This window comes from Pygocentrus nattereri, chromosome 4 (genome assembly GCF_015220715.1).
Source record: "Pygocentrus nattereri isolate fPygNat1 chromosome 4, fPygNat1.pri, whole genome shotgun sequence".
Lineage (NCBI taxonomy): Eukaryota > Metazoa > Chordata > Actinopteri > Characiformes > Serrasalmidae > Pygocentrus > Pygocentrus nattereri.
Genome location: NC_051214.1, coordinates 11925812 through 11948625, shown reverse-complemented (window position 1 = coordinate 11948625; position 22814 = coordinate 11925812). Strand labels below are relative to the sequence as shown.

At 40.1% G+C, this 22814-nt stretch overlaps 1 protein-coding gene across 3 annotated transcripts in view; it reads left to right on the top strand.

Annotated features, from left to right (window-relative positions):
* Window positions 1–22814, top strand: part of sh3rf1 (SH3 domain containing ring finger 1) — a 72637-nt gene that overhangs the window by 4550 nt on the left and 45273 nt on the right. The window lies entirely within an intron of this gene.

The window sequence follows — 22814 nt, the reverse complement described above, 5'->3', positions numbered from 1 at the left end:
ATAAAGAAACGTGTATACATGGAGATACTGCTATTCGTGTTGGTACACAAAAAGTATGTGGACTGCCATTGTGAGTCTGTGGTGAGATGTTTTGCTTATGTGGCGATAGTTGTCATGGCAGCAGTTTGTTTTTTTTGTTATGCTTTCTTTAGTCTGAATCAGGGCCGAAACACAGGTGTCCCTATAATCAACACTTCCATTTCTGTTCCTGTTACCTTTTTAGAGTCATCGCCTCTTTTGTTCAGAGCTCATGAAGCGGGTCATATTCAGTCAGACAGCTTCAATGTAGAGTCTTTTCTTCTTTATCCATCTACTAAGTGTTGGGTTACAGTTATATTGGCCCTTACGGATTCAGTGTTCAGCTGAAGAGGTTAATGTACAATAGCCACATGACATCCACCTAAAATGTTTCCTTTCCTTGAACGTACAATGAGTATCTTTCTCACTGCAATCCTTATTTGTTGTTGTTTTGAAACTGAGAAAGCAAGGTGCTGCCAGGAGACGTCTAAGTCTATTCCCTTGCTCCACAGATGAATAACGAATTTCTCATCAGTATTAGAGGTGGCACAATGCTACTTTTTCTTGTCCAGTACCATTGTTGACATCTTGAATATCAACTAAAACAATTTGATATGTTTTTTTCAAAAACCACTGATTTAATATGAGCTGTTTTTAATTGATGCTCTTCATTTAAAGTAAAAATAGGCTATCTGGCTCAAACACTATCCAACATGAAGAAAAGCATAGCTGACAGCATGACATCAAACAGTGTGTGCGCTATTTCAGGCTATATTTGTTTCAGCTGTGGATTAAGATTCATTCTTTTTTCATTCCGATATCCAGCTTTCCTGCTGATATGGATCTCATACCATTGTCACTATTATGCCCTCTTTCATCGGTGGCAAAAATATTTAAAACCATAGCAACTATGTCTCGCTATGAGCACAAGTGTCAGCCTTAAATCAGACTTGCGTTGTTATTATTTGACCGTCAGAACAATGTGTCTGCCAGGATTTGTCCTCTACTAATAAAACTCAGCTGAGGTGTGCACCTCAGCTTTTCTGCCGTTTCATCTGCTTTAAAAAACTGTTCTCTGTTCTTTTGTTCAAACAGGGTCAGAAATGCTTCTCAGCATGCTCTGTCAGTGCCTCACTGGCAATTTTTAAAAATAAAGTCTTATTTCCTTTCCCTTGGATCTGTTTGTGAGAGCGTATCAGCATGTGGCAAAAAGCCTGGGATCTTCGGAGGCCTGTTTGCAGCAGGTCTCGGCTGCGCATTAAGGAACTGTGGGGCCTCAGGTATTGCCTGAGAGATGTTGATAACACAGCGCTGTGCTACCAGCACAGGCCCTTTTCATTCTGCTTTTTTTCATGCTGTGATATGTATTGGTTAGAATGCACGCACCTCAGGCTGTGACAAACAGTGATACTGGCTCCCAAAATTTATAGATAACACTGAGCCGAGTGAAAGAGTCGTGCCACGTTTCTAGTCTTAGCTTCCATGTCGAAGGTTGTGCAGGGAGATGTACCTGTTGTGGGTTAAACAGCTCTCACCTGCCTGCACTGTGTCAAGTTCTGGTGGGCAAGTGCAGAGAGATTACAGCATTAATGCTCATGGGTACCAGCATGTCCTTTGATCTCTCAGCTTTTCATCTGTTCTCTGATTCATCCTGCATGCCCTTGCACACCACCACCATCTTTTGCTCTCTCATAGCATCATGGTGGAGAGGAGGCATGGTCAGACAAGCATACATAGTGCTGGGCAGTATTGATAAGGTGCATTATCATAATATTTTCTGTTAATAAAGTAAATGGACCCTTACCTCCTGAGGATTGTTATGGTAGTACACTTGCTGTTGATTTAGGGAAAATGTTCCAAGTTGTAGTAGAACTGGTAAAAAGTGATGGTATGCTGAAGTCATGTACATAATGGCATGGTCATAGCAGTAGTGGAAAAACAGTGGCATTCCTGCTCATGTGCCATGCGATGGTGTTATCATACATAAGTGAACAAATGTTTCTCAGGGTGCAGCACCTTGTTTAGTGTAGACCGGTGCTTCCTAAACTGTGGTACAAGTACCTTCAGGGGTATGCCAAAAACTGGGGGGCGGGGGGGGGATGGGGGGTAATAGCCTGGCATTTGATGTTTACACTTTAATCTTTATTTTGAGACATGAGCTGGCCACGCAGTTACAAAGATACAGCCAACATGAGCAGCTCTGCTCTTTAAGCCTGTGTCAGATTTCTAGATAGCATTGCATACTGGTGTGTATGCATGAGTGATCTTTAACATTCAGCTCATGACAAACATATGCTGTAATACTTTAACATTTTTGTCTTCATTTATTTTTATTTGTATAAAGGACTGTGGAGAAAAAGAATGTCACTGGTTACTGTTGTGTGTCTTGTTTTCTGGAGAAATAACCTTGTTCATTAGTTTGTCTACTGTTGTTGGTGTGAATAAAGGAAGTCTCTTGAACTAACTGTTAGTTGTGTTTGAGTTTGTTTCGCTGTCACTGATGCAGTTTAGTCCTCAGTTGTAGTGAGATTGGTGCTTAGCCATTTTGGTTGCATTCTAGCTGGTCGAGCTTTCTCACAAATTGCCCCTGGTGTAGGCCAATGAAAGATTTCATGGTTTAACAGGAGGGAACATTCCACCTGTACTTGGGTGTGCATTAAGCAACTGAAATGTGGGCTGCCAAAAAATGTTGGTGGGAAGAGTTTTATGTGTCTCTTTTAAAGACATATAGCACAAGCTACACATAATAATGGCAGATGAGCACTAGAAAAACAATTGTTGATGCACAATGGAACATTTTGATTGGCTGGGCCACACAGTGGCAGCCTGACTGAATTCAAACTGATGCATAATTAAACCATTTGATCATAAAGGAGCAGAGTATGTAGTAAGTAAGTAAGATTTATATTTATTACTTTTATTGCAATACATGTAGATATTAAGCATCTTTATTTTCATGGAACATGATCATCATAAACTCTATCAAGAGTATGTTTGCAGAATATATCTGGATTTTGTTGTGTGATAGGCTAGAGAAAGTTAAAATAAAGTAGGTTGTTTGCTGGAGAGAGTAACAGGGTGCTTGCGTGCCAGCCAAATTTCTGACAAATCAAAAAGCGCAACCCCCCCCCCCCCCCCCCCGCCCACACCCACCCACACACACACACACACAAAATAATATAAGAAGATGCACGGTTTATCACACAGTTTGGGTTTTATTTATTTATGTTATCGAGTATGACTTCAGCAATGAGCTTCACCACTGCGGCTGATGGCAAAACTTGGGAAAACCTTCATGGAACTTTGCGCAGGCCTCTGTGTTTATGCTGCTGTTGCCATTGGTCGTGGCATGCATTTCCAGAAATGTGCTTTAGTATTTATTTAAATTTATGCATTTTCAACTGTTCTTTCAGAACAATCTGAAGCCCCTACCAAATTACATACACTGTAGTTAATGTTTTGTTATCTATTAATGCTAATAAAACTAAATTGCTGTTACTGTTTGGCACCAGTACATTGCCCAGCACATTGCATATGGTGACAAAGAGCAGTAACGAGGCAGATGCCACACACGAAGGACTACTTTGCTAACACATGCAGCTGTCGATCCCATGAAGGACTCAAAGGCATGGGCTGGGGACGTGAAGGGAATAGAAATAGGTGCTGAAGAGAGAGAGAATGGAGAGGCGAAAGAGCAGAAGACTGAGGTGTCAGGAGCTGAAATGCCCCAGGGACCAAATGTCGCACTGGCACTGCGACTCGCTCTACCACAGTTAGAAAAGCCACACTCGGCTAAAACAAGTCAGCAGGAGCATATTATGCTCACTGAATCTGGAGGACCTCATTTTGTGTGTGTGTGTGTGTGTGTGTGTGTGTGTGTGTGTGTGTGTGTGTGTGTGTGTGAGAGAGACTGATTGACTGATCAGACATTTCTCAGGGGTCACCTTTTGTTAGCGTGAAACAAAACTGGTCGTTTAACTTCAACCGACTGTGTTTGTGTGTGGGGGGGCATGCACATTGTAGCTTTGGTCAGTGCTCATAGGGATGCACTAACGTGGAAATTCTTGGCCGATGTTCGCCGATGCTGGTTTAGTTTTAATTTCTACATCTAAAAAAAAGAATCTGAAGTGCAATAAACGAGTTACCAAATTTGAGATATTAAAAATATTGCTTTGAAATATCAGTCAAATCTAAACACCTGTCCAGTGCCAATATTTACTTTCTGAAGCAAATACCTGTCAAAACAGATATGATTGCAATATCGTGATGTATCCCCACTCATTAAAACCTCAAACAGTGGTCACCCAATCTGGTCATGGATTTCTGGAGTCTAGTTCCAGCTATCTTCTGCCACACATGCTCCAGCTAATTAACATCTTCAGAAGTCCTTGACTGGCTGGATCAGATCGATTAGTAAAGGGGAGGGGTGTGTTGGATGCAGGTCGATACTAAACTCTACTGGAAAGTAGATCATAGATTGTAGGTAGGAACAAGACAAAAAAGTAGATCTAGTGGAGGCGGGTTGGTGACCAGTGCGGTAATAGGTATGTATTAATTTGCTCTGCTGTCCAGGTCATAAACATTCTCCAGGGTTTCTGTGTTGGTAAAGGGTTAATAAGGTGCTGTTTTCTTGGCATCTTCAGTCTGCCATGTCAGTTGATCCGACATGGATGAACCCCACAAAGGAACAACAGGAGTGGTCAGAGGTTAGAGGTTAAAGGTTATGGACTGTGTGGTGTCAGGAGCCAAGTGAGAGAAAAGGAGAATTTCACTTTGATCCTCACAAGACCGACACACACACACACGCGTGCAAGCACACGCAGTCAGAGCAAGAGTGCTATTAATATTTCATGTGAGTCAAGAGCAGCATCATATCTGCTTTAATGAATTTTCAGAGCTGCCAGTGTGAAGCTGTTAGTGAGAAGTGCCGACTCACACCGTTGCACTGTGTTATCTCCTAATAACACACACTGTGTGTGTGTGTGTGTGTGTGTGTGTGTGTGTGTGTGTGTGTGTGTGTGTGTGTGTGTGTGTGTGTGGGTTCAAGGAGGAGTTGAATGGAAGCTTAAAAGGCCTCTGGGTGGTACGGAAGAGCAGGTGCTGAAGTTGGTAGGCCCAGAGCGTCTTAAGTGTACGTGCGTGTTGGTCTGTGAGTGTTCTGCTCAGTTTAAGTTAGGACTGAACGATTTGAAAATGAATCTAATTTAAATTGCAATTATTTTCTATAAAATCAAGATTTCTGACTTGAAGCTTTGAACGCTGAACATAGTGTCACACTGCCAGATAGATATGGTCGTGTTGTCATGCACACAGCATATGAGTGTTTGGTTGCTTCTGACTGATCACTGGTCACCAACCTTCCTCCTGGAGATCCACCATCCTGCAGAGTTTAGTTCCAACCTGCATCTAACCTGTCCCTTTTACTTAATAATGAATATCCTTCTTGAGCAAATCAGGGACACTGTAGCCTGTAATTAAAGGCGTTTTTTTTTTTCCTTCAACAAAACTGTTCATCTTTAAGCTTGCAGAGAATGGACCAACAAATTCTGTGATTAAAGCTTACTGTGACTAGCTGCTAGAAGGCTAGAACTGAATTAGATGCTGCTCTTCAGGTATATGTCCGCTGTCCTCTGCCACCGCCTGCTATATCTGTGGTCAGATATGTCCATGATTTAAAATTTAAATTTAGCGCATCTTTACATTTGAAAATTGATCTAAAAAAATGGTATTTTGCAAAAAAAAAAAAAAGATAATACCACCCAAGACAAAAAGAAGCAAAAGGAAGCAAAGCCTGCCAGTTTCATCCTAATGTCGGTTTCTCAGCAAATCTCAGCAGCACATGAGTTTAGTGCTGAAGGAATCACTGCAAGTATACACACCCAAATAACAATAAGCTACAGTAGTAGTAACCTGTACACTAGCTAAACAGAGGAGCCTAAATGTTGTATGCTATCTTATATTATGTTACCATTTTTGCACAGAGTGTCTTTTAGGGTGTTGAAGTGCTACGTATTAAAGTTGCAGCATGAATCATACTAATATTTAAGTTGAATTTGAATTTTCATTATCAATAAAATTCTGACTATTCCTAAGCCTGTTCTTATGCAGGTTTCTCTGGGCCACTAACACCTTACCTGCCCTGCTGAAAGAGGTTGTTGAGTAAAGGTGCCGTAAATATCCATCAAGAGGCTCCTCAGTCTGTGGCCTAGTTAGGAATACCCAGCACCTTTTTGCTGGAGGCGGCTCTTGTTTTCAACAAGTGGATTCCCCCCACCTCTTCCAACGATATGATGCCTAGTCAGCAATTATAAAGGTGCACAATCAGTGCAAGTGGTTTATTGCACACATGACACTCATAAGCCTAGCCTAGAGGGGAATAATGGGGCCAGTTTTTTTTCTGTGGCAAAGGGAGTTTATTGCCACTATCCTTTTCTTCGTTGCTGTCTTTTCTGTCCTTTTCTTCTTGTCCACGATTTTACTTTGAGGTCCAATCAGTGTTTGCACCCTGCTTATGTTCACCACCCCATCAGTCAGGATGTTCTCTACTCCTTTTCACAGATTTTCCATCTGACATCTCACCCCAAGGGATGGCCATCATCCTTTAAAGGCCTCCTCCATTTCTGAACACACACACACACACACACAGAGCTAGGACAGTTCAGAGCTGTTGTCCATCAGCGACTGTGTTTTGTTCAGTGTCGTGAGCCGAGTGTCCCCAAACCCCAGAAGCTCACAGCTCTAAAGCCTGTCGTTCCTCTCTTTGATGTGTGAAGCCTTTCTTCTCTTGCTGGAGTCTAGCTGTGAGTGTACGTGTATGTGTGTCTGTGTGTGTGTTTGCCTTGCTGTTTGGTGAGGTCTGCAGTACAGTCTGGATGGTTGCTGTTTGCGTCCCGCTTAGGGGCTGACAGTGTTATCGTTAACATGATAAAGTATGCAGTGTTCCGTCTTTATGATCATGTGGTGGTATTGTTAGTAATTCTAGAACATTTGATTAAAGCAAGGCTTAGAAGAAACTCTGAAGTGGTGTAGCTGTCCAGTTATTGGGAAATTGCAAGTGCGAATGTCCAGAGTCTACAAACGGGCATTTAGCTGTAAGAGATCTGTACTGCAGGTACATTGATACCATTTTTTTTTTTTGTGTAGGAGTGTGATTTCCATGTTTTTTAATGCTCCCCAATACAGTCTAATACTATAACAAATTACAGTTAAAGCAATATAATCTAGTTGATTTTTAAATGAAGTGCATTAGCTAGGTACATTAGTTACCTTGAATCGCATGGCGCTGCAGTGGAGAAGAGTGGATTTTGTTCCACATCAAAAAAGCACTTCTGTATAGTAAGTAACGTATGCAGATGCTTCTCATCTGCCTCATTTTGGTTTTTTTCAACATCAGCCTGTGGCACATGACTACAGGAATCACATCTGAGGCTGATGCATCCGAGGAATCTCACTTGTGGAGTGTTATGTCTTCATCCCTTGTTAGGCTGGTTGAGCTTAAACACACTCTAAACCCACACGTTTTCCTTGCTGACTCTCACTGCGCAGGCTCGGCTAACATTGTGCACTGAAGCTAAAAGTAGGAAGTAATGAATAAGAGAGGCTCTCTACAGCCTATTTTACAAAGATACTTAAGTCAGTGTTTCACAAATCTACTCAAACATAGTAGGCATAGGTGGGCTTTGGTAGAAAATGTCTACTGCCGATGTTTGGCTGGTCTACGTGTATTAGGGAGTTGTGCTTGTATGTGTTTAAAATGAGCTGAATATCACAGTGAATTCCTGGTTGGAATATACCAAGGTGGGATGTTTAAAGTGACTAGTGACTTTGTCCACCCAATAGTCACAGAGTCAGTAACAGTTATCTGTGTGGTCAGACCCTCTCACTGTGTTTGTTCATTAGTACCGCAGTGTACACTCACCTTACGTACTAGCAGGTATTGGGTTGTTGGTATTGGTGAATTTTTTAGTACAGGTAAATGACTGGCTTTGGCCTGATACTGCCATCAGTATCGACGCATCCATAGTCTGTATTTCATTATTGTTGTGCTATATGTGTGAAATAATCCATCCATCCATCCATCCATCCATCCATCCATCCATCCATCCATCCATCCATCCATCCATCCATCCATCCATCCATCCATCCATCCATCCATCCATCCATCCATCCATCCATCCATCATCTTCCGCTTCTCCGGGGTTCGGGTCGCGGGGGCAGCATCCTGAGCAATGAAGCCCAGACCTCCCTTTCCCCAGCCACTTCCACTAGCTCCCTGGGAGGGATTCCGAGGCGCTCCCAGGCCAGCTGGGCGATATAGTCACGCCAGCGTGTCCTGGGTCTTCCCCGGGGTCTCCTCCCCGGTGGACTTGCCTGTGACACCTCCCAAGGGAGGCGTCCAGGAGGCATCCTAACAAGATGCCCGAACCACCTCAACTGGCTCCTCTCGACGTGAAGAAGCAGCGGCTCTACTCCGAGTCCCTCCCGGATGACCGAACTTCTCACCCTATCTCTAAGGGAGAGTCCAGCCACCCTGCGGAGGAAACTCATTTCAGCCGCTTGTATTCGCGATCTCGTTCTTTCGGTCATTACCCAAAGCTCATGACCATAGGTGAGGGTGGGAACGTAGATCGACCAGTAAATCGAGAGCCTTGCCTTATGGCTCAGCTCTTTCTTTACCACAACAGACCGGTAAAGAGCCCGCATCACTGCTGGCCCAGCACCAATCCGCCTGTCAATCTCCCGCTCCCTTGTACCATCACTCGTGAACAAGACCCCAAGATACTTAAACTCCTCCACTTGAGGCAAGGTGTGAAATAATTTGTTTACTAAATAGCGTCAATGTGTGCTACTAAGTTCCAGTCATTTTCACACAAAACAAGCCTGCACCTCACACAGTGCTCCTGATTGACTGTTTCTTGACCTGCCTCCCTAATGACGTATAAACGCCTCTAAGAACATGAACGATGATTGGTCGGCATCAAACCTGTAATATTTCCAGTCTCCCAACCCACACACGGCACAAATCAATGGCACTATGATTCCCTAATCTGACATAAGAGAGCCAAAAAGTAGTCTGATCCCAACATAAGCCCTCAGCCTTTTAATGTCTGAAGTCTTTATCTCATTTTCACCTTCCCTGGAATTGTCTGCTCATTAACCCTTACAGATACTCAGATATCAAAATTAAGCTCCATTCTGGCTGGGCGAAGTACTATACTTTGAGCGATTTATTTATGAGATCCATTTTAATCCAGTATGTATCTGTAATGTCTGGTTTTTACAAGTCTGCTAGATGATTATTCAGTAGTGAATTACCTTCTATAATTCACACAACCTGTTACTGTAATTTTAAAACCAGGTAATTGAAAATGTCACTTTAGTTTTTTTTTTGTTTTTTTTATCACAAGGCTAACAGCTAAAGTGGGGCTTGATTCAACCCAATTCATTATTCCTCAAGTTCATAACAAAACTACTGACATCCACAACATTTTTGGTGTTGCCTAAATGACGTGGACAAGAAAAAGGAAATATCGCAGATGTACCTCTCGCAAGATACTGCATTTTCTGTCTTGTTGGGCCATGCATGGTATGATGAAGGAGCCCACTTTACCAGCCTGATGGTGGTCTGTAAACCAATTAGATGTGCAACGTGTTGTTATTGTTCAGATGTTTTGTAATGCTGGCATAAATGTCCAAGCGATGGTGTTTTGATGCAGGCTGTTTGAGGTAATTTGGGTAAATTTACCCTGGATCCTTTACCCTGTATGAATCAGCCAGTCAAATCACACACAGATTACATTATCATCCAGTTCAAATAGGGCTTTAGTTGAAACAATTCAAAATATTGTGTGTCAAATTGTAAACCATAAGTGTGTGTTACACCCTTGTTCATTTTTTTTTTGCGTTTTTTATGTGGCTCTTTTTAAACTGCTGGTGCATTTAATCATTTCCAGCATATCAAAAATCAATAGTGAGATACTTTGCTGCATATTGTGTATTGTGATAATATAGTTTAATGTTATGTTTGCTGTATGGCCCACCCTTAATCCTAGAGTGCATGAACTCTTCCATTGCTGGCATTCAGGTCCTGCCAGCCTTCGCTGATTCACTCTGGTTGTTTCTGATGACATCATTTGTGCCGCAACCTCTGGCTGACCTGGGCCTGTGTCACGACACCCCTTAATTAAGACCAGAATCCAGAATCCTGCAGGCAAGCCTATACTTAAACACACACACGCAATCTGCCCTCTCTCTTCGCCTCCTCTTTCTTTGGATCTTGGACTTTGACACTTTCACCTAGGGCATTGCCCTTTCTCATTCTTGACTCTTTCATCATTTTATCTTTGTCATTTCAGTCCTTGTTTTATGCTCTCTACCCTTTGCTTGCTCACTCTCTGCCTCATCATCTTTTTTTTTTTTTTTTTTTTTTTTTTTTTCCTTTTCCCCCCTCCTTAGATTTTCTTTTTGCCCTTTGAGCTGTTCACAGAGCAGCATTTAGGGCAAAAGAATAACTCCTAGAGGTGTGTGTAAGATGTGCAGAGCAGCCCCATTTGTCATTTTTAGTTTCTTTCTGTGATTTTTGAAGTCCAGTTTTATGCTCTCAAGAAACAGAAAAGAGAGAACCTGAAAGTTCAGTTATGTCCTTTAATTATGTCGTGTCCTGGATGTGGTGCTGGGCGCTACATGAAACAAACAAAAAAAAAAAAAAGACAAGGGGTGTGTGAAGGTGTTTTGAGAGTGAAATTTTAAGCAGCATATGTGATATGAATGGTAATGTAAATGCACAATTATTTTATTTATTTTCAATAATTTGAATGATTTTTAAAATAAAATAAATGAAATAGAACACTGCTATAATTAAAACGAGAGATGACCGTATATACGTATAACCGACACACAAAACTGCTGTCGCATATCCTTCTGCTCACTAATGAAAATCCAGCATTACTGCTGGTTGTGGAAAATATATAAAAACAATATTTTCCTCACAACAACTCCTCTCTAAAACAAGCACATGAGGATCTTTACTACGCTCACATTAGTATAAGGTTCAGACCTTTTTAGCATTATTATTATTTTTAGCAGTTGCAGGCCTGAAATCTGGAGGTGCTACAGCATCCCAGCACCCCACTTCCTGCATCCCTGATTATATTTTTGCCATATTGCCCACCCTTTACACTGCAATGCATTGGGATATCAATTCATTCTTGTTTAGGTATGAGTTTTGTTCTAACATTTTATACCTGTATACCACAGACAAGCACAGAAAATGCAACATACATGTTAAGGTATGCAGAAATTCGTCCACTCCCACCTACATCAGTTTGTTAGCAAGGGAGTGGACATTAGCAAGAAATGTAAAAAGAACAGCCGGTCACTTGAGTTTAGCCTTTAGCCTCTGTGGTGCGGTCTCCCTTGGATAGTTGCATTAGATGATCCCACAGTCTTGGGCCTGGTTCTTAAATTAAGCAGAGAATCCATGGCTTAATTGCTGCAGGTGATGGCATGAATAACTTGTAATATTTACCAATTCTCAGCAGTGTCGGTCTGATGGTTGTAGATGTAAGCATTAGTAGTGGACGCATTGCATGGGGCAGCACACCAGAGGTGCTTGTATGTACTTATACTAATGAATTGTAGGTTTGCTCATGTATTGTTCAGTTCTGCTTTAGCTTGTTAAAAAATATTTTAAAGTTACTTCAATTGTTAAATGTAGTTGTCATTAAACATAGACACTCTAGAATAATAAACCATGATTGACATACAAAAATAGGTTTTAAATTTTAATTACTTGTGTTTTATTTATCTCCTTTCTGCAGGCATCCTAGTAGTGAATTTGACTTGTCATATATTTTTATTATTATAATCAAACGAAATGGTTTAGTTCTAATATTTTTAAAATGCAATTAAAAATATTACATTTCAGCTCTGAACTGAGACCTCCAAGGCTTAAAATGCATTTTAGGACCGCCGTGAAAAGGGGTTAAAAAGGGTTTTTTAAATGTAATTTTAAATTGGGTGGACAAATATGTGCGTGTCAGTGGGTGTCTTTTGTTGGTGCATTCATTTCTGCAAGGTTTGAGTGCATTTAAGTTTTTACCCTGAGGTTGCATAATTTCAGAGGGAGGCATCAAAAGAGTAGATCTGGTGATACTACTGTAGCCATGACTACAGACTCTTTATTTCTGAATATTGTGCCCCGCGGGTAAGGGTGTGGGTGAAACTCTTACTCTCAGTGTGTGTTTCCTCTTACCTTAAACATGAAAGGTGAGCTCGAAAGTCAGACTTAATTATAGTTGCCAATGTTTTTCTGTTTAAATATGTCTTGGATGTGTGTGTCTGTGTGAGAGTGTGTTGCAGCATGAAAATCTGGTCCGATAAGAGCAGCACCTGCTACAGCTCTCTCTCTCTCTCTCTCTCTCTCTCTCTCTCTCTCTCTCTCTCTCTCTCTCTCTCTCTCTCTCTCTCTCTCTCTCTCTCTCTCTCTCTCTCTCTCTCTCTCTCTCTCTCTCTCTCTGCAGGCCTATACTTGTTCCATATGAGTCCTAACACAGCGGAGTCTCCTTTAGTCATTTTTCACCTGTCTGAGTATGTGTCTCCTGGGTGGTTTATGCTTGCCACCTGAGCTCTTCCTGGCAGCTGTACTACTTTTACATGTTTTTCTAGCTTGCTTTTTTGCGTCAGACCTCTCACACCTGTGATGGCCCAGGTACTGAAACACTGTCCGTAACACGCAGTGTTCTAGTCTGCGTGGCCATGTGTTCTTCTGTGTCACTAGGATGATGTTCAAAGTTTTTCATGTATGTATCCGCGAATACCAATACTGATTCATGAACATTTCAACTGGACTGGCACTAAAGATAAATGTATATTTTAGATATTTTAGCTTAGTAGTCCAGTCCAAAGCAAATATCTGCTGATATTGATATGATTCTATCATTCTGCATTATTTTTATCCCATATGTAGCTATATATAGTTATTGTTGTTATAGTTATTTTCCTGCCGAAACTGATGCCCGGTGAGAGTAGGAGTTTGTTTGTCAATGATTGTGTATATATTACACACACAATATGCATAATATATTATATTATATTATATTATATTATTTTATATTATATTATTTTGTATTATATTATATACAGGCAAAAGTTCCAACTCCTTCCTGATTGTAGCCTCGGGTTGTCAAGCTCTCTCATACACCTTGTGGCTTGTAGCTGCTTGATGTTTTATGTATAAGTCTTCTGTGAGCACTGTCCAGCATAGTCTACCAAAGGTATCATCTTTAGAACAAGATGTCTTAATATAGATTCTGCCATAGCAACAATCAGCATGCATGCAGCTTCAGCCTGTGCTACTTTGGATGCTTCGAAGGGTAAAAACCAGGAAAATGCATTAATGATGTTTTGACAGTCTTAAGTTTGTTTAACAGCAAGCTTGTGCAATAACTTCTGTAGTGATTTCTTGTGAGTTAACATCGGACTAAAAGGACTGCGGTTAAAGATTAGCTACTAACGTAGTAACGCAGAGAAATGATTGATTGATTGATTCATTGATTGATTCATTAATGCACAGTAATCCTTAAAAATTAATTATAACCCAAAGGTAAACAGTTTTAATGCCTGCCGAATGAGAGCACTGATGGAACTGCATTGGAATGTGCTTCAGTTGTCTTTGTTTGAAATCAATAGCAAAATTTCAGAAGAGCAACATCTGATGACCTAAATGAAGTTCAAAAGTTCCCTCATTTGTCATTTTATAGCCCAGCTGTGTCGCCGGTTTCTGGTCTTTGTATGCTTGCATAAAGTTCATGAATTTAAATTAGACCAGATTTACAATATGTAACTGGGCTAAAAAGTGTTTCATAAGTCGTAAACTCATTCAAGAAGATAGAAAAAATTTACTCTCGTGCCTCTGCCGAACACTCAGTTATATCAGATTAAGTTCCTTGTTTTGCTCTTATGGTAGTGTTTGCTGGCTCACATTCAGGAGTGTGACTCTTGACCCCGGTGTTTTGATTGGTTGAGTGACATGTTTATTGTCAGACCTCCACCCTCATGCTTAATGCTGATTGGTGGCATTTTTCCTACAGGCTGATTGGTGGGCATTTTTTTCTCTTTCTCCCCTCTGACCCTTGAATCATCATTCTGAAAGGAAGTGTGTGTGTGTGTGTGTGTGTGTGTGTGTGTGTGTGTGTGTGTGTGTGTGTGTGTGTGTGCTCTCTATCCACACTGGCTCTTTTCTTGAGGCTTTCCTTTTTTTCCAGTGCCCTGTTTACATTCTGTTTGTGAGTATGTCTGTTTTCTTTTAAGCATGGAGGACACAGAAGAAGTTTCTGCTTTTAAATTGTGTGCACGCAACATATTTTCTATAACACAGAAGTTCCTCATGAAAGGGCCGACATTTCTCTGGCTTACTTTCCCCTTTTTTTCGTCCATCCTTGTTACGAACTGCACATGTTCTCATTCCTGTTGGGGCTGAACAGTGATTTCAATTTTTTTTTTTTTTTTTTTTAATTATTATTATTATTATTATTTATTTTATTGTATTTTTTTATTAAAAATTTCTACCTAGTTTTATTCCTATGTAGTTTCACCCTTTAGCTTTTCAAACTGCCGCTAACGCAACATCATTGGACTGCTGAACATGCTCAGAGGAAAGCACCAACTGCCAGTTCTTTTACATCATCTAACAAATGCCAGCATCATGGGGAGATGGGGAGGGCCATCCTGCCTGCCTAGAGAGAACTTTCTGATTGTAGGATGCTGACGTTTAACCACTTGGGAGCCCAACTAAATATCATGTATCGGAAAAATATCTTGAAGTATCGTGATGTAATATTTTTGACATATCACCCACCCCTTCTTCAAACCACTGAATGGCTTTGTATTTTCCCAGTTTAATTATGCAGATGTTTAAGGAAACCATGGAATTGCCCGTTTATTCCCTAGTTTATTCTTAGTCTGGGCAGTTGCAGCTGGGATGTAAGCTGGGACCCGATCAACCCTGGGTGGATCGCCTGGGCAAGGGTGTCTGATGTTCAGAGCTGCTACATGTAATTTTCATGAAGTTAACTTGAGTTAGGTTTGTGCCACTAGCTATCCCGCAATGTATGCAAATGTATAGCAGAGAAATACTGGAGGATAAATTTATATACAGTTATATGCAATTTATATTTGTTTTTGTAGGCTGGACGTCCATGAAGTTTTGCTTTTGGTCTTTAGAGGGGCCCTCCGATCCCAATTAATCTGTATTTGTCCCCAGCGTGACGTTTCTCCTTGTCTTTTTCCCTCTCTTTCTCTCTCGCACACTCTGTCTAGTGCACACACTTTTTTTTTTCTTCTTTATCCTCTCTCTCTCTCTCTCTCTCTCTCTCTCTCTCTCTCTCTCGCGATTAGGTGTGATTATGTGTGATGGCTGTGTAACTGTAACATTATGAACTGGATTAGAGTGGCAACACTGTGGGTGGCCTCAAGACTGCAGGAGCAAACTCTGAAACGGTGCTAATCAGGCCCTGGGAAGTGAGGAAGTAGGTATCTTAGAGCATGTCTGACAGACTGGTTTTTTAGGTGTCTTTTACAACAGGCTCCCATGCAGTGGCAGATTGTACCGTGATATACTGACACATGTAGACACTCTCAGACTTGTTTTATATAATGCTTTAACCTCTGCTTGGTGCAGCTGCCTCATAGCCAGTAATGTGTGAGGGTGTGTGCGTGTGCTGTTCCTGATAAAGCCTGTACGGCTAACCTTGTTAACCTCATTCCTGTTCTCCACCCTACAGCCAAACACTGCTTTCCCCTCTTTCTCCACCCCATAATAACATTTTGGCCAGTTACGTGTTCCCATAGCAACCCCCACTTTTTTTTTTGCCCTTTAAAATTATTCGCTGTTGAGTTAGGTCCATGTCCTCATTCTTGGTGAAAATGCATTCAGCTTAAAAAAAAAAAATTCATGCAAACTATGATTACAGGTGTTGGGCTGAAATAAATATATCTATGAACTACAACCACAACTTTTACTGAACTGCACTGTCATGTTCTTTTATTTGAGAAAGGTGACTCATGTGTTAGTCCATCTCAAAATTCCCAGAAGAAACTGTTGCTATTGAACCTTTTCACAGCCAGTGCATTATCACCGCCAGTAAACAGTAGTTATTAAACTTCCACGTGCGTCATTTGGAGGGTTGCCGGTTTTGAGTCTCTCTAAACAAATTATAGGTAGTTCCCTGCAACGTGGACAAAGGGCTTGGTTGACTTGGCCAAAGCATGTTGCAGAAAAGTTGAAAACATTTGAACTTTGTATGATCCAGCATGTCTGCTGCAGACAGATGCATTGCATTGTAAATAATACCTTTTGGAAGCTCATTTGAATTTTGTGCATTCACCATGAAAGCAGCCTTATTCAAACGCTGGAGTATATCGCACAAAACCGTGTGTGAGCTGTGTGGATTCTGTGCAAGACAAGTTTAGCACAGCAGAGTAGACGTGGAGCAGATCTCCTGTAGATAGATGTTCAACACCACATCACACATCTTACCACTTATTGGGTTTCATTGTTTTTAGGAGAAAAGGTCCACCAGGGCCACCAGATTTAATGCTTCCCATATAAACATTAGCAGTGTTACTGTTCAGTGCAGTTTTTATCTTTGGGCTGAACATTTTCATTCCCAAACAATATGAGTAAATCATTAATATAGTACAGCATGTGTTGGCTCTCCTATTCAGTTTTACCCTCTTTTTCAGTCGGTTGTCTCAAAGTGACACATGATGAGCGGAGCTTTTCAGCTGACATTGGATGTTTTTATAAACTCGATTGAGGTGAAATTCAGACAAGTTCAGGCATTCCTTAGCAATAGCCAGATACCTGAACGAACAGCTGGGATTTTATAGCGATAGCTTTGTCAAGCCAACTTAAACATTACTCCTGAACTTTTCCTTTGTAGTTGTTGGTGGTGTTAGTAGTGGCAGTGGTGGAGTTACTGCTACTACTGGTACTACTAGTAGCAGCAGTATCTCAGTAAATTCACTTGCTGATGCTTCTGAATGTTCTTGGAAGCATCAGCATTTGTACTTAAAGAGAATATTTATAATAGTATCAGCACCATCAATACTCTTCCAGTAATTTGAGGTGGTCAATAATTTTTGATAGCGAAGAAAGAGAGAGCCTCTGAGTTGATGCTTAATCTTTGTCAAACAAAAGTTAATGCAAAAGGGGAAAGAGTGCCCCAACCCAGTTTAACCAGGGTTCCAAACAGGAGGATTCTCTTGGGTGCACAGGCCTAGGTGTTTGTTTTGCATGACTGTAGGGAGATACAAGTTCGAGGTCCAAGTTGGCTAATACACGAACACTGCGATTATGACAGCTGTAATGAAGTGATCTTGAAAGGCTGCAATCACATTAGTGGCATATTTGGTTGGTGCCTCAAATTCAGAAGTTGTTTTTAACAGTGAGTTCACCAGTGGAGCATTAACATCAGTTGAATGTGCTCTGAGAGACATGAGTGTGTGAATATCTGTGGTGTCAACTACATGATGCAGCAGTACTGAATCGATGTTGAATGATGGTTGTCTAAAATCATGATATTAGTTTCACAAATTTGATTCAGTATTTAAAGCATTGATATGTTGTGTTTTTCAGTGGAGATTGTTGTGTTCTTTTTTTTGGTGGTGTGTTTTTGTTTTGACTATTTATTTATTTATTTTTTCCCTGCACGTGACATCAACATGACTGACTGACCGAAGCCCAGTCACAGACCGTGTTTTTTTTTTTTTTTTTTTTTTTTTTTTTTTTTTTTTTGTTTGTTTGTTTTGTTTTTTTGTTTTTTTTTTTTGCTCACAGGTAGAGTATGTTCTCTCTAAAATGAACATATTGAACAAACGACAGAACAAGGGGTATTTTTGATGCTTGCCAAATAATGGGACTTAACTCATGTGAATAGTTTGTGATGGGTGACAATACAGATTATGTATATTGTGTATTATATACAATATAGGTTTTTAGACACTCCATTAATTTATATGTTGCTTTACTGAATGATCAGTTCTCAGTTAACACACTTAATCAAATAACAGAAACATACTGTCTTAAATCTGTATGTATTGTATCAATTTAGGTGGTGCAACAAATGATTCTTTGTAGTTTTGTTTTTTAGCTATTATTATTATTATTATTATGTAACATTTTCTTAATTTTCATTAAGCATCTTCATGTTATGTTTTTGATGGGACACCCTATTTCTATTTAGATGTGTCATGTCACATTCCGTTGATGTTCCACCACAGCAAAAATACTGTGGTTAAGCTGTCCAACTTTTGTAAAAACATGACTTGGCTCAATGCGAGTGAGGAGAAGCTCGTCCATGAAAGTGGAAAAGAGAGCGTTGTTTCTACTTCTGCAGCTAAATGTGTTACACAGATGTGAAAGGTGTAGCTGAAATCCTAATCTTAAAATGTCTTTCTATTGGAGACGAGAGACACTTAATTAGTTAAGTCCCAAGCTCAACTGATTGATGCAGCCATAGTTTGTTTACTTATATAGTCTTTAAGTGCCTACTTGATGTTCCCTTTGTAAACATCCTGAAGGCTTTGTGATACTATATTTAAAAGCTAGCTTTGTTGGACAAAGAACTCTCAAGAACTCGTAGACCACAGAAGTGGGGGAGAGTGCTTAGTTGTAGTAGTCTAGTTTGAGGTTTTGAGCTGTTGGTTTAATTAATTATATTGACTTGTAATGCTTTTGGTTGAGAACAGTGCATTCTAGATGCACTGTGTACCCAATGGCCAGCTGGAGAGTGAAAGTTCTTGACAGTTAGGTGTGAGATTTGTGCGCGTGTGTGCGTGTTTGTGCGTGCGTGCGTGTGCGCGCGTGTGTTGGCATTTGGAACAAGACACACAAACATCACTTTTATTCCCTCAACCACAGATGTGTATGAACAAATGCACCATTGCGCTTTACAAGAGGCGCATGCATGTATTTGTTCTTGTAATAGACAGTAGCATATCACATGTCCTTCAGCTGGCTCTTCTCTGTGGTGATATCTGCAGTCCTGCCAAAGCAACGTTTATTCCCAGGCTACACCCTCACTTCTTCAGATCGATTAAACACGAGAATCTGAATGGCAAAAGTCTGAAATTTGAATGAATCTATGCTTCTGTCCTGGCAATCTGTACTAAAAGAATGGTTGGAATTATTAAAATTTTGTGGGAATGATATAAGATAATTAAGAGATATGGTTACATTATTATAGATGGACTCTGGATTTCTCCTGCCTCAAGAAAGCAATGGCTTGTACAGTTAAAATAAATGTTAAGTCATTTGTACTTGCAGCCAATTGTGTTGTGTATGGACGTTTTTTGGTGTGATGGCAACACTTGCCCATATCCATTTTTATCTTCTTTTTTTTTTTTTTGAGATCCACTTATGTTTGTGTGGCATTATGTGTAAAAACATAATTCCTTTTTACCTGACCATTTTCCAACCTTGATTAAGCTCTAGAATGAAACTCTGGCTTTGTTAATGTGCCCATAAGACTAATATATGTAAATAATGTCTTTTCTGTTTGGCTTCCCTGTATTGAGTCATTCAAAAAGCAGCTTGGGCTGAAACACATCTTATAACTTGTGCGTGAATGGGCAGCTCTAAGCTGCTGTAGGCTGAAGAGGCAAATATATGTAATTGGGTTGTTTGTAGTGATATCACAAAAATAGTGAATTCAAAATGGGCTGTTTTTGCTGCTGCATTTTTGTATGGACTGAAGAGTGACCAGTATGTTTTAAAACATTTACCAGGGTTTATATTTAACAGGGTTTGGATCTCTGATCTGTATGAGTGGCCACTTTTTATTTATACCCACATTTCTTGTCTGGTTTGAATTGTTAATGAACATTACAAGGCCTGTGGTGAAATCCCACCTCCCCAAACTTTAAAACTAGTCCCTAATCCCCAAATAGAACTTAAGAAACCTGACATAGCTTGTTTTATTTGGACTGTTTTGTTCCACTTTTTTCCCTCCTACAAAGACACCAAAGGGATCTTGTATACAGTGTTGTAAATGCGCTGTTGCAGAAAAGACACTCATTATTTATTTAATTTTTATGGACTTTAATGTTTCTAAACACAATCTGAAGAACCCAGTAAATGACATGCTCTGCAGTTAAAATAAGTTTAAAAAAAAAAAATCAAATTAAGCAACTTGGCAAAAGCAAAACTGCTCTTTTATGGAAACGATCATTGATATAATGCTCATCATCTATCAGAGTTGCTAAGAAAAAAATGTTAAAACTGAAAAGTGGCATAGACATCCTGCACTATTTGTCATATTGTTCAGCTGGAGCCAAAATGTTGTGCGTTTTCTAGTTCCTTGAAGTATTTTGAGGTTGACGCATAGTCTCTTTTTTTTTTATTTCTTCTTCCTTCCATCTTTTTTTCCTAATGTCATCTGAAATGTGCAGTATGCTTTCACTCAGTAAGAGTGAGTGTTGGAGAGAGTTTGTCTGTCCTTGAGGGACTGTAGGATGAGGAGTGCTAGAGCGTGAGGAGAAGTTGAGAGAAAAGGGAATGAGTAACGTGGGAAATGGTCAACAGAGAGAACGAACCATGCTGTTGGTCTGACTGTGGGCAGATGTTAATTGGCTGTCCCAAAGAGCTACACAGGAAAAAACTCTCGCTTTTTTTTTTCTCTGTCTCTTTCTCTTTCTGTGGTTTTTGTGTGTGCGTATATGAATGTGATGGATGAAGTGATGGGGCAGAGCGGAGGAAAATGACTAGCGGAATGATGGAAAAGCAGAAGAGGGAGGATAGTGGCAGATGGAGAGAGAAAGATGTGAGATGTGGGATGCAGCTGAGGGAGAAGAGTGAAAGGAACAGTTATGAAAATAGAGTGCAGGAAATCGGAGAGAAACAGAGGGGGAAGCTGCAGGACAGCAAAAGAGAACATGAACCTCTGGAGGACAGAATAGATGGAGGGGAGATGGAGAAGCCGGGTAAAGGCAATGAAATTAGAGCATGATTTTGAACGCGGGTCTTCTTGAATCATAGCTTTGAAGGATCAGAGTAATAAGCGTTTTTGTGTCCAAAAGTATCCAGACACTGCTTATAATTAATGAATTTAGATACTGTATGGTGCATCTATTGATGACACAGGTGTTCAGCTGCACACATAAAATCTAAAGAAATGGAATGGGATGCTTTGCAGCAGCTGCACATGAGCCACTGTGCTCAGTGTGCCACCTATATATATATATATATATATATATATATATATATATATATATATATATATATATATATATATATATATATATATATATATATATATATATATGTATAATTGTGTGTGTGTGTGTGTGTGTGTGTGTGTATGTGTGTGTGTATATATATATATATATATATATATATATATATATATATATATATATATATATATATATATATATAGCCCAAGTGGAATTTTGTTCTCTGAAGCGATGGAGCTCATTTCAGTACCTTTGGGATGAGTTGGAGTGGTGTTTGTGATCTACAGTTGATAATACATCAACAGTACCTGACCTTACTAAGGCTCTTGTGGCTAAATGCAATCAGATCCTCACAGCAATGTTCCAACATGTAGTGTAAAGCCTTCCCAGTCGAAAAGAGGTTGTAACTGCCACAAATAGAGGGAGAAAGTCACTGTTAATACCCTTAATTTTGGAAGAAATTCAATGTTTTTTTGTCTCTTTACTTTTTTACTCTTGCTTGGTATTCTTTCTGACTTCTCACACAGTCTTTTCGCAGTCTCCTAAGCCACCCTCCCCATTGTCTGGATTTCTGGCTTTTTTGTGCAGAGTGTGCGTGTGTGCGTGCGTGTGTGTTGGCTACTAACAGCAGAAGTTCTGCTTTACTGACTCTACTGCACTCAGCCAAGCGGCCTGTGATCCAGCCCACCCACAACTTGTCTTTGCCATGTGAATGAGGTCATCTAGTTGCACACATACACACATTTTTTGGTTGAAAAGAGAAATATGAACAGTCAGTCACATACATACAGTTTATACAGTCAAACTTACTTGCGTACACTCCTGGCTTTACATAGTGAGTTGCATGCAACATAATTGTCATGCCACTTCACAGTTACATGAAGCAAAAACACACTTGTTCTCACTGTATGAAGTATTTATTTCCATGTTTGTAGTGTCTTTACTCTGATATTGCTGTTGTTTCTGTTGTTTTTTATGATTCTTTCTGTACTTTTTAATTTCATATTCTGTGTGTGTGTGTGTGTGTGTGTGTGCGCGAGAGCATCTCTGGTGTTGATTGTCACAAAAGAAGAAAATGGATCAATGCTATGTAGATCATCATAGTAGCAGACTATCGCTGACACAAGAAGCCAGAACTTTAAGAAACTTGCTTGTTGTTTGTTATGGATGGTGTTTCGATTTAGTGCTTCATCAAAAATGTTTTTCAAAGTTGAGGCATCTGCAGCTGTTGCAGCTGAGTTTCAAGTGAGTTGCAGGATGCTTTACATTATGCAGGTTGTGAAGTTTTTGTAGGTTTCACGCAACTTAAATTACTTTACAATTTGTGTGTAAAGCCAGCCCTATTCAGTGAAGACAGTAACTCTTGAGGCCTAATCAGTCTTCATGCATTTATAGGACCATAGATCACTCTAACTTTCCTTCATTTCTCTTGGCCTTTCCAGACAGCTTTCCAAATCATACTTGAAAACAAAGCATACACAGACTCAGCCACTTTATGAATACCACATGGGTTCTTGCACTGTTCCATAATTCTTCCATAAACTGCGGACCCCCTCCCTGCT